The sequence below is a fragment of the Mandrillus leucophaeus genome, unplaced genomic scaffold (genome assembly GCF_000951045.1).
Source record: "Mandrillus leucophaeus isolate KB7577 unplaced genomic scaffold, Mleu.le_1.0 Scaffold32, whole genome shotgun sequence".
Classification (NCBI taxonomy): Eukaryota; Metazoa; Chordata; class Mammalia; order Primates; family Cercopithecidae; genus Mandrillus; species Mandrillus leucophaeus.
In genome coordinates, this window is record NW_012103365.1 from 3801367 (window position 1) to 3809668 (window position 8302).

Below are 8302 nucleotides of genomic sequence, written 5' to 3' on the forward strand. Positions count from 1 at the left end.
AGGCAGAAGGCTGAGAAAGTTGGTGCTGTGGGAAGTCAGCTGGCAGCCGATGGAGTCAGGACCGGGGAGGAAGGGAAAGGGAACCCAGGTAGGAAGCTACTGCAGTAGGCTCAGCGAGGGGATGACGGCGGGGCTAAGACAGCGGCCTTGGGCGGTGACTTGGGAAGAACATTGAACACCATGTTTGGGCTGAAGGAAAGAGCAAGGGAAGAGGTGAGGAGCTTCAAGTGAGGGTTGATATGGATGTTACTTACACAGGTAACAGAAGTTCTTCACCTTTTCATTGTTTTACAATGATTCATTCTCTGTCTCATTCTCTCTCTAACAAATAATTGTGATATTTTCACCTGTAGTCCCAGCTGCTCGGGAAGTTGAAGCAGGAGGATGGCTTGAACCCAAGGGGCGGAGGCTGAAGTGAGCCAAGATCGTGCCACTGCACTCTAGCCTGGGCGACAGGGCAAAACCCTGTCTCTAAAAAGAACTTTGTAAAATAAGCACCTGTAGATTTAAGCACATAATAACTACACTTCTGTCTGTTTTATTATGATATCAAAGTTAAATTTATGGTGAATGACTTACTGGAAAAAACTGAGAGCAACCAGTTAATATACTGAACGTATAACACTCTTTAATAATTTTAAGAACTCTCTAATGAGCAGATATTACAGACAGAAACTTCTCGGATGAAATACCGATGACCAGGAAATCTGTGAGACGATTGTAAAAAATTCGAAGTCGTTGAAGAAATGCAAAGCTTCCAGGCTCCCCTTTTCACTCATGAAATTGGCAGAGTTGGAGACAATGAGATGAGTGTGGATGGGAGCTGTGTCCTGCGCTGCTGGTGGGAATGTGCACTGACATTCTTGTCCAGAAAGACATTCGCCACCGTGGTTTAAGAAGCACCTCAAAGGCCTTCACCTTGGTCCCTTGTCCACCCTCTGCCCACGGTCTCTCCTTTCCCACGCAGTCCCTCCCGCCCTGGCTTGGTCCCCCTTCTTCTCTGACTGGGTCAGGCGTGTGGGTGACTCTTTGACTTCCAAGGCTATTCTACCTGGCGTTTTTCTTACACCTGTTCTGTGGAATAGCATCCTGATTCGTTCCTCTTTTTGGGTCCTTCACTTCCACACCCGGGATGCGGGGCGTGGCCCAGAAAGATCCTGCAGTCACGCAGTGTGGGGCTGCCAGCACTTCATGGCCTCCAAGCTCAGCTGGGCTGAATGAACGCTGCCGTCCAGCGCTTGGCTCCGTTTTCTGTCCCTTATCCTGAGTGCTTTTACCAGACTTTCACTTTTCTGAAACCTACTCCACCCTACCCCAGACACCCACCCTCTCTCCTTGGATGACCTACCTCCTAATTTCCAGAGAAAACTAGACATGGCCACCTTTCCCCAGTGTCTGAGGCCCAGGCTGACCCGTGGTCATGGTTGCCGTCACCACCCACCTGCCTGGACCCCGCCCTCTGTCCAAGGCCCTGCCACCTGTGCTGCTGTCCTGGGCACGGCCTTGCCACCCTCCCCTCTGTGCCGCGCACCTTTCGCCTCCCTCCCTCTGCTGTGTGTTTCTTCTAGGCTGCTCATGATGGTCAGGCTTCTCTCAGCTCTCCCCTTCCTTCTGGGGCTTTGCCTCTTCCTCTGTCATCCATGCTGTGCGTCTTGGCTTCCTGTGGCCCTCTCCTTTCACTCTCCTGTCCCTGCTGTCCCTGTGCCTGGGGCCCAGTACATCCTCAGCCGGTCCCTCATCCGTGCTTCGCCCGCACCTGGCTCCTGGCTCCTTCACTACCCTCCCTGGGGACTCCTCTCCTGTCTCCTGCCCTGGCTCTCCTTCCACTGTGTCCCGGGGCCTCCATCCTCAGCCTCCGTCTTCTCTGCAGGGTCTGCTTCTGCATGAACTCCCCCAGATCCGTGTTTACTGTTGGTCCTCACAGCAGGCTCTCGTTTCTGGTTCAGACACCTTTTCTGTGCTTCAGAACCATCTAGAAAAAAAGCGAACTGGATATCTCCACCTGAATGTTCAACAGGTCCCTTCACCCAGCATTTCCAGAGCTGATCTCATTGTACCTTCATATCCTGCTAGTGTTTCTCTCAGTGAGAGAAAAACGCCTGTAGTCCAGCCAGTCCCTCAAGGCAGAAACCTGGTGGTCATCCCCAGCTCCTCCCCTTCACTTCCTGTCCACCCCCAAGTCACCGAGTCCTGTTCCTTTCTCGTTTGCAGTGGCTCTCTGCGCCCTTCTCTACCTACCCACTGTTTGGTGTGGGCCCTCCTCCGTCTCACTTGGATCTGGTATTGTTGGGACTCTTCAGGTTCTCCCCCTTGGCTTCCCTACCCGGCAGCATGTCTTTCCCCCACATATTCCACACTGTAGCCAGAGGGATCTGCCAAAGAAATAATTGTGATAATGATAGAGAATATGGGTCTGGGTGTGTACCGGGCGCCTTGCCCTAGTCCAAGTGCTAATGATAAAGAATATGCATCTGGGTGTGTACTGGGCGCCTTGCACCAGTCCAAGTTGTGTATTGACTGGTTTAATTTTATTTTTTTAATGTTGATTTTTTTTTAATTAAATAGAGATGGGGTCTCACTGTGTTGGCCAGGCTGGTCTCAAACTCCTGACCTCAAGAGATCTACCCGCCTCAGTCTCTCAAAGTGCTGGGATCATAGGTGTGAGCCACTTCACTGCTTGATTTATTTAATACCTGGCCAACCCTTTGAAATCAGTGCTGTGTTATTCCTTTTATAGATGAGAAAACAGGAAAGGCTGAGCATGGTGACTCATGCCTGTAATCCCAGCACTTGGGGAGGTTGAGGCAGGAGGCTCTCTTGAGGCCAAGAGTTCAAGACCAGCCTGGGCAATGTAGTGAGACCTTGTCTCTACAAAAAATAATAAGAAATTAGCCGGGCATGGTGGCATGTGTCTGTAGACCCAGCTTTTCAGGAGACTGAGGCTAGAGGATTGCCCACGAGTTCAAGGCTGCAGTGAGCTGTGATTATACCATGACATGCACTCCAGCCTGGGCAACAGAGCAAGACCCTGTCTTTTAAAACAACCAAAAAGGCCAGGCACGGTGGCTCACGGCTGTAATCCCAGCACTTTGGGAGGCTGAGGAGGGTGGATCACCTGCGATCAGGAGTTCGAGACCATCCTGCCTAACATGGTGAAACCCTGTCTCTACTCAAAATATAAAAATTAGCCAGGCATGGTGGTACGCCCCTGTAATCCCAGCGACTCGCTTGAGGCAGGAGAATCTCTTGAACCTGGGAGGCGGAGATTGCAATGAGCCAAGATCACGCCACTGCACTCCAGCCTGGGTGACAGAGTGAGACTCTGTCTCAAAAAAACAAGAAACAGAAAACAAAAAATACCCCCCTAAAAACACATTTTTTGACCTTTCTAGATAGTAGCATTTTGCTTATCTCTTTTAATCTTTCCAATTCCATAAGTTAGATATTCTTAATATCTCTGTTTTTACATGAAAGAGAATGGAGACAGATACGTTAAGTAGTCTGCCCATAGATCCCCAGCTCTTAGGTGGTGAACTGGGCTTTGACTCCCTGCATACTTGCTGCAGGCTCTCACTCTGAGCCACTTCACCCACCCACAAGGAGCCAGCACCTTGCTAGGTGTGCAGGGCACCTTTTGAACTTACTTAGTGGGTGTTTCTCTATTCTGCGTTCAGAGTTGTGGGTGGCAAAGGAATGTGCATGTATAAAATGTTCTCATTAATAAGAGTGCTCCTGATAATACGAAAAGATCAATTTCCTTGTTGAACAATATCCAGATATGATGAAATGCTAGATTTGCCCGGGAATGCTGGAGAAGTTCTGCTGCTAGTTTGAAATGCTCTATCCCTTGAACTCGCCCTCCGGCCAACGAATCAATTAATTTCATAATGAGTGTTGATACTTTCTTAGGAATACAATGATCATAATAACATGTTCCAGCACAATAGATTGAATTGTTACTCCACTGGTAGGTTCATGAAATTATTGAAAATTTCAGTAGGAAATTCAGAGTAGGAAAATTCTCCAGCGAGGAGAGGGACGTAATATATTTCAAGAGGCATGTTAGTTTCAGATGGGTAGCTGAAGACATGCTTATTCTCCCCGCTTAAAATCCATTGAAATGTTAGCCAATTTATTTTTTTTTAAGCTCTTAGAAATTAAACACTATGGTACTGAAAGCCATTAAGAAAAAGTCCCTCCCTGTGTCTTAATGAGAGGGCGAGCTGGTGTGCTGACGTCTACCTGTAGTGCTGGTGACTCAGAAGGCTGTAGCAAGACGGGTTTTTGAGCCCAGGAGTTTGAGGCCAGACTGGGCAACATAGCGGGACCCCATGTCTTATTTTTAAAAATAGTAGATCTATAGAGAACTAAAGCAAACGCACTTTTATTTATTCACTCATTGTCCAAGGCAAGCCTGTTTTTTTTTTAAATACTCTTTAAATATGCAAGTTTATTGTATGTCAATTATACCTTAGTAAAGCTTTAAAAAAAAAAAAAAACCTCACAGTTTAGTTCTGGGTTCTGTACTTGGGCTCTGAAATGCAGTCCTGAATCCCCACACCTACTGGAGCCTGGGGTGAGGATCATTTTCAGTGCCTGCCATTACCTGAGAAAAGAACACCAGAAAGGGAGACCCTGGGGAAAATGCTAAGACTTCTAGTCAGGCACAGTGGCGTATGCTCGCAATACCAGCACTTTGGGAGGTTGAGGCAGAGGATCATTTGAGGCCAGGAGTTCAAGAGCACCCCGGGCAACATAGTGAGACCCCCATCTCTACAAAAAATTTTAAAAAATGATCTGGGCATGGTGGCATGCACCTATAGTCCCAGCTACTCAGGAGGCTGAGGCAGGAGGATCCCTTGGGCCCAGGAGTTCAAGGCTGCAGTGAGCTATGATCAGATACTGCATTCCCAGCCTGGGTGACAGAGCAAGACCTTGTCTCAAAAAAAAAAAAAAAAAAGAATGTCTCCTGGGGGCTGGACATGGTGGCTCACTGCTGCAATCCCAGCACTTTGGGAAGCCAAGGCAGGCAGATTGCTTAAGCTCAGGCATTCTGGAGCAGCCTGTGCAACATAGTGAAACTCCGTCTCCACAGATAGTACAAAACTTAGCTGGGCATGGTGGTGCACGCCTGTAGTCCCAGCTACTTGGGAGGCTGAGGCATGAGAACTGCTTGAGCCCAGGAGGTAGAGGTTGCAGTGAACTGAGATCATGTTAATTTACTCCAGCCTGTATGATAGAGTGAGGCCCTGTCTCAAAAAAAATTAAAAGTATGTCTCCTGTTAGGCTGGGTATAGTGGCTCATGCCTGTAATCCCAGCACTTTGGGAGGCTGAGGCAGGAGGATAGTTTGAGCCCAGGAGTTCAAGGCCAACCTGGGCAACAGAGGGAGACCCTGTCTCTACAGATAATTTTGTACAATTAAGGCAGGGCATGATGGCTCATGCACGTAATCCCAGCACTTTGGGAGGCTGAGTCAGGAAGATTGCGTGAGCCCAGGAATTCAAGACCAGCCTGGGCAATGTAGAGAGACCCCCATCTCTACAAACAATTTTTAAAAATTAAGGCAAAGTATGGTGGCTCATGCCTGTAATCCCAGCACTTTGGGAGGATGAGGTAGGAGCACAGATTCAGCCCAGGAGTTGGAGACTGCAGTGAGCCATAATCACACCACTGCACTCCAGCATGGGCAACAGCATAAGACCCTATCTCAAAATACATAAATAAAAGAAAAAGTTAGCTAGGCGTGGTGGTATTTTCTTGTATTCCCAACTACTCAGGAGGCTGAGGTAGGACAATCACCTGAGTATGGGAAGTCGAGGGTGCAGTGAGCTGTGATGGTGTCATTGCACTCCAGCTTTGGTGACAGAGAGCCAGACTGTGTCTCCCCCCCCACCAAAAAAAAAAAGTCTCCTGTGAAAAATGACAATTTCCAGTGGAACAATTATGAGGAAGAGATGGGATCCTCCTGGGCTTTTTCAGTCTTTTGGACAATCCAAGATTCCTCTAGCTAATGACTTCACAGTTGGTAACAGCTTATTAGCTTTACGGTGTTTCTTTAATGTTTGTTATAGTTCCTGGGATACAGGTACCAGATTACAATTCACACCAGCTGGGAAGGACAATGGAAATTTATTTAGGAGGCTTGCAGGTCCCTTGGGCCTAGGGCACACAACCTTTTGGGACATTTAGGAGAAAAAGGAGTGCTTTATTTCCCTCTCTCCTGGGGTTCCAGATGAATGTGTCATCTTGGCCAGTGTTCTTATGAACTCTAAATGAAACTGAAGTCACACCTTTAACATTACTTTAAGAAAGAATCACAGAAGCCAACCTTAAATCATTTAAAATGAGAATGAAACTTGAAGCAATAGATAGGAAGAACCATTATCTGGTCTGTCCTGAAATTATTGGAGGTGTTAAAGGAGATGAAGTTTTCAATGGCTGGGAATAATGGCTCATGTCTCTATTCCTCATGCTTTGGGAGGCAGGGTGGGGGAGGATCCCTTGAAGGAATCTGAGGCTGCAGTGAGCTATGATTGTGCCACTGCACTCCAGCCTGGGTGACAGAGCAAGACACTGTCTGCATCACAAGAGAGCCCAGCAGCTGCCCAGGCCCTGGCTGGTCCCCACGGATGTGGAGCTGTGGCAAGTCATGCAGAACCATGTGGATTGTGCCCTCCAAGCCGGACCGTTCTTGGATTCCTCCATAGTGGAGATACGGTTGCTGACTTCTCCAATGGGGAAAATATTCCGTCTTCCCCTGCTTCAGGGATGGACACCTCCTTGCCATTCACACACTCTAGTTCAATGGTATCTACTTTGGCACTGCTAACCCCCCGGAAGACGCTGTTCAATCAAGTCTAAATCAGCCTTCCAGTAGTTTCCATCCATTGGTTCCCACTATACTCTCTCAGCGTGGGGTGACCATGGTTTGCTAAGCCTGGTTTTCCTTTCTTTAGATGGATGTAACAGCCTTTCTGGAGATTCTTTTTTTTTTTTTTTTTTTAACGCTTGCTGCCTGGTACTCATTTGGAGGCCCGGAGTCTGACAGAGTTCCTTTCCGTGTTTTCCGCAGTCCTTCAGTGGGGTTTGCACACCTGATGGCCTAGAATTGGGCTCGCCTTCGGCAATCCTGCCCACCCTGGTGGTGGATTGTTGCTGTCTCCTACTCAGCACAAGGTCCAGATACTGAAAGCTTTCACTTAGTCACTTATGTATTCAGCAAATACGTTTGCTTATGATCTTCAGCAGATCGTGTACCTGAGCTTAAACGGGATGGGGTTCTCCCCCAACCGCCACATCGCCTGCGTCTGCTCCTCCCTGCTCTCTCTTCCCTCTCTACTCCCTGCCCTGGGTGCTCTTGTACTATCCACCTCCAGGTTTCCAACTCATTCAGTAGGTCTCAGAAGCCATCATCAGTTTCAGGATCTCTTCCTGGTATCTCAGGTCTGCATTCAGGGCCCTTCCTGTCATGTCTGTAACCTGCAACAATTTAATGAGCTTCTCTGTGCCTAGGTTTCTAATCTCTAAAACGGGTATAATAGTAGTATCGGTCTCATAGTTGTCTTGAGGATTAAGTGGGTTAATATTTGCAAAGCATGTATCAGGTAGGTTAAGAACAGGGTGCCTGAAGCAATACTGCCCAGATTCAGAGCAGAGCCAGGAAACCTTGGGCAAGTCATTTCTCTGTGCCACATCTTATCCACATCTTATCCACATGAGGATGATAATATAGAGTTATCGTGAACTTTTAGGCAATTATTTCTTGCAAAGCACCTGGAACAGTGCCAAGCACATGATATGGGCTCAATAAACATGAGCCATGGTGATGGTGACAACCCCTGGGGAACCCTGAACTTCCCTGTGGAGTCGCCATTGTGCTGGAATCTATTGGCTTATTTTCCTCGATAGTTCTCAAGCTCTGTCAGAGCAGGGGATGGCCATCAGTATCCTGACTTCTCTTTTGCGTGAGCTCCTGGATGGTGTCTGGCGTTTGTAGTTTGTAGATTTCATTTTCATCAAAACTAGTTGTTCCTTCTACTTTAGAAGTCTGAGCAATATGCCTTCAGTGGCCAACTGGAAACTTGCGTTTTAAAACTTCATTGGACAATCTATTAGTGTGATGAAATTACATCACAAAAACCCGTGTACTCATCGTGGAACACGGAAGCACGATGGGTACCGCCCGAATGGAGGGGATGCAGTGTGGATGGGAACCTCTAGCCTCCCGGAATGTGCTGACTCCAGGACTGGCTGCCCGTCCTGCAACGCATCCTGCAGTGCTTGCTTTCTTGCTTTAGGAA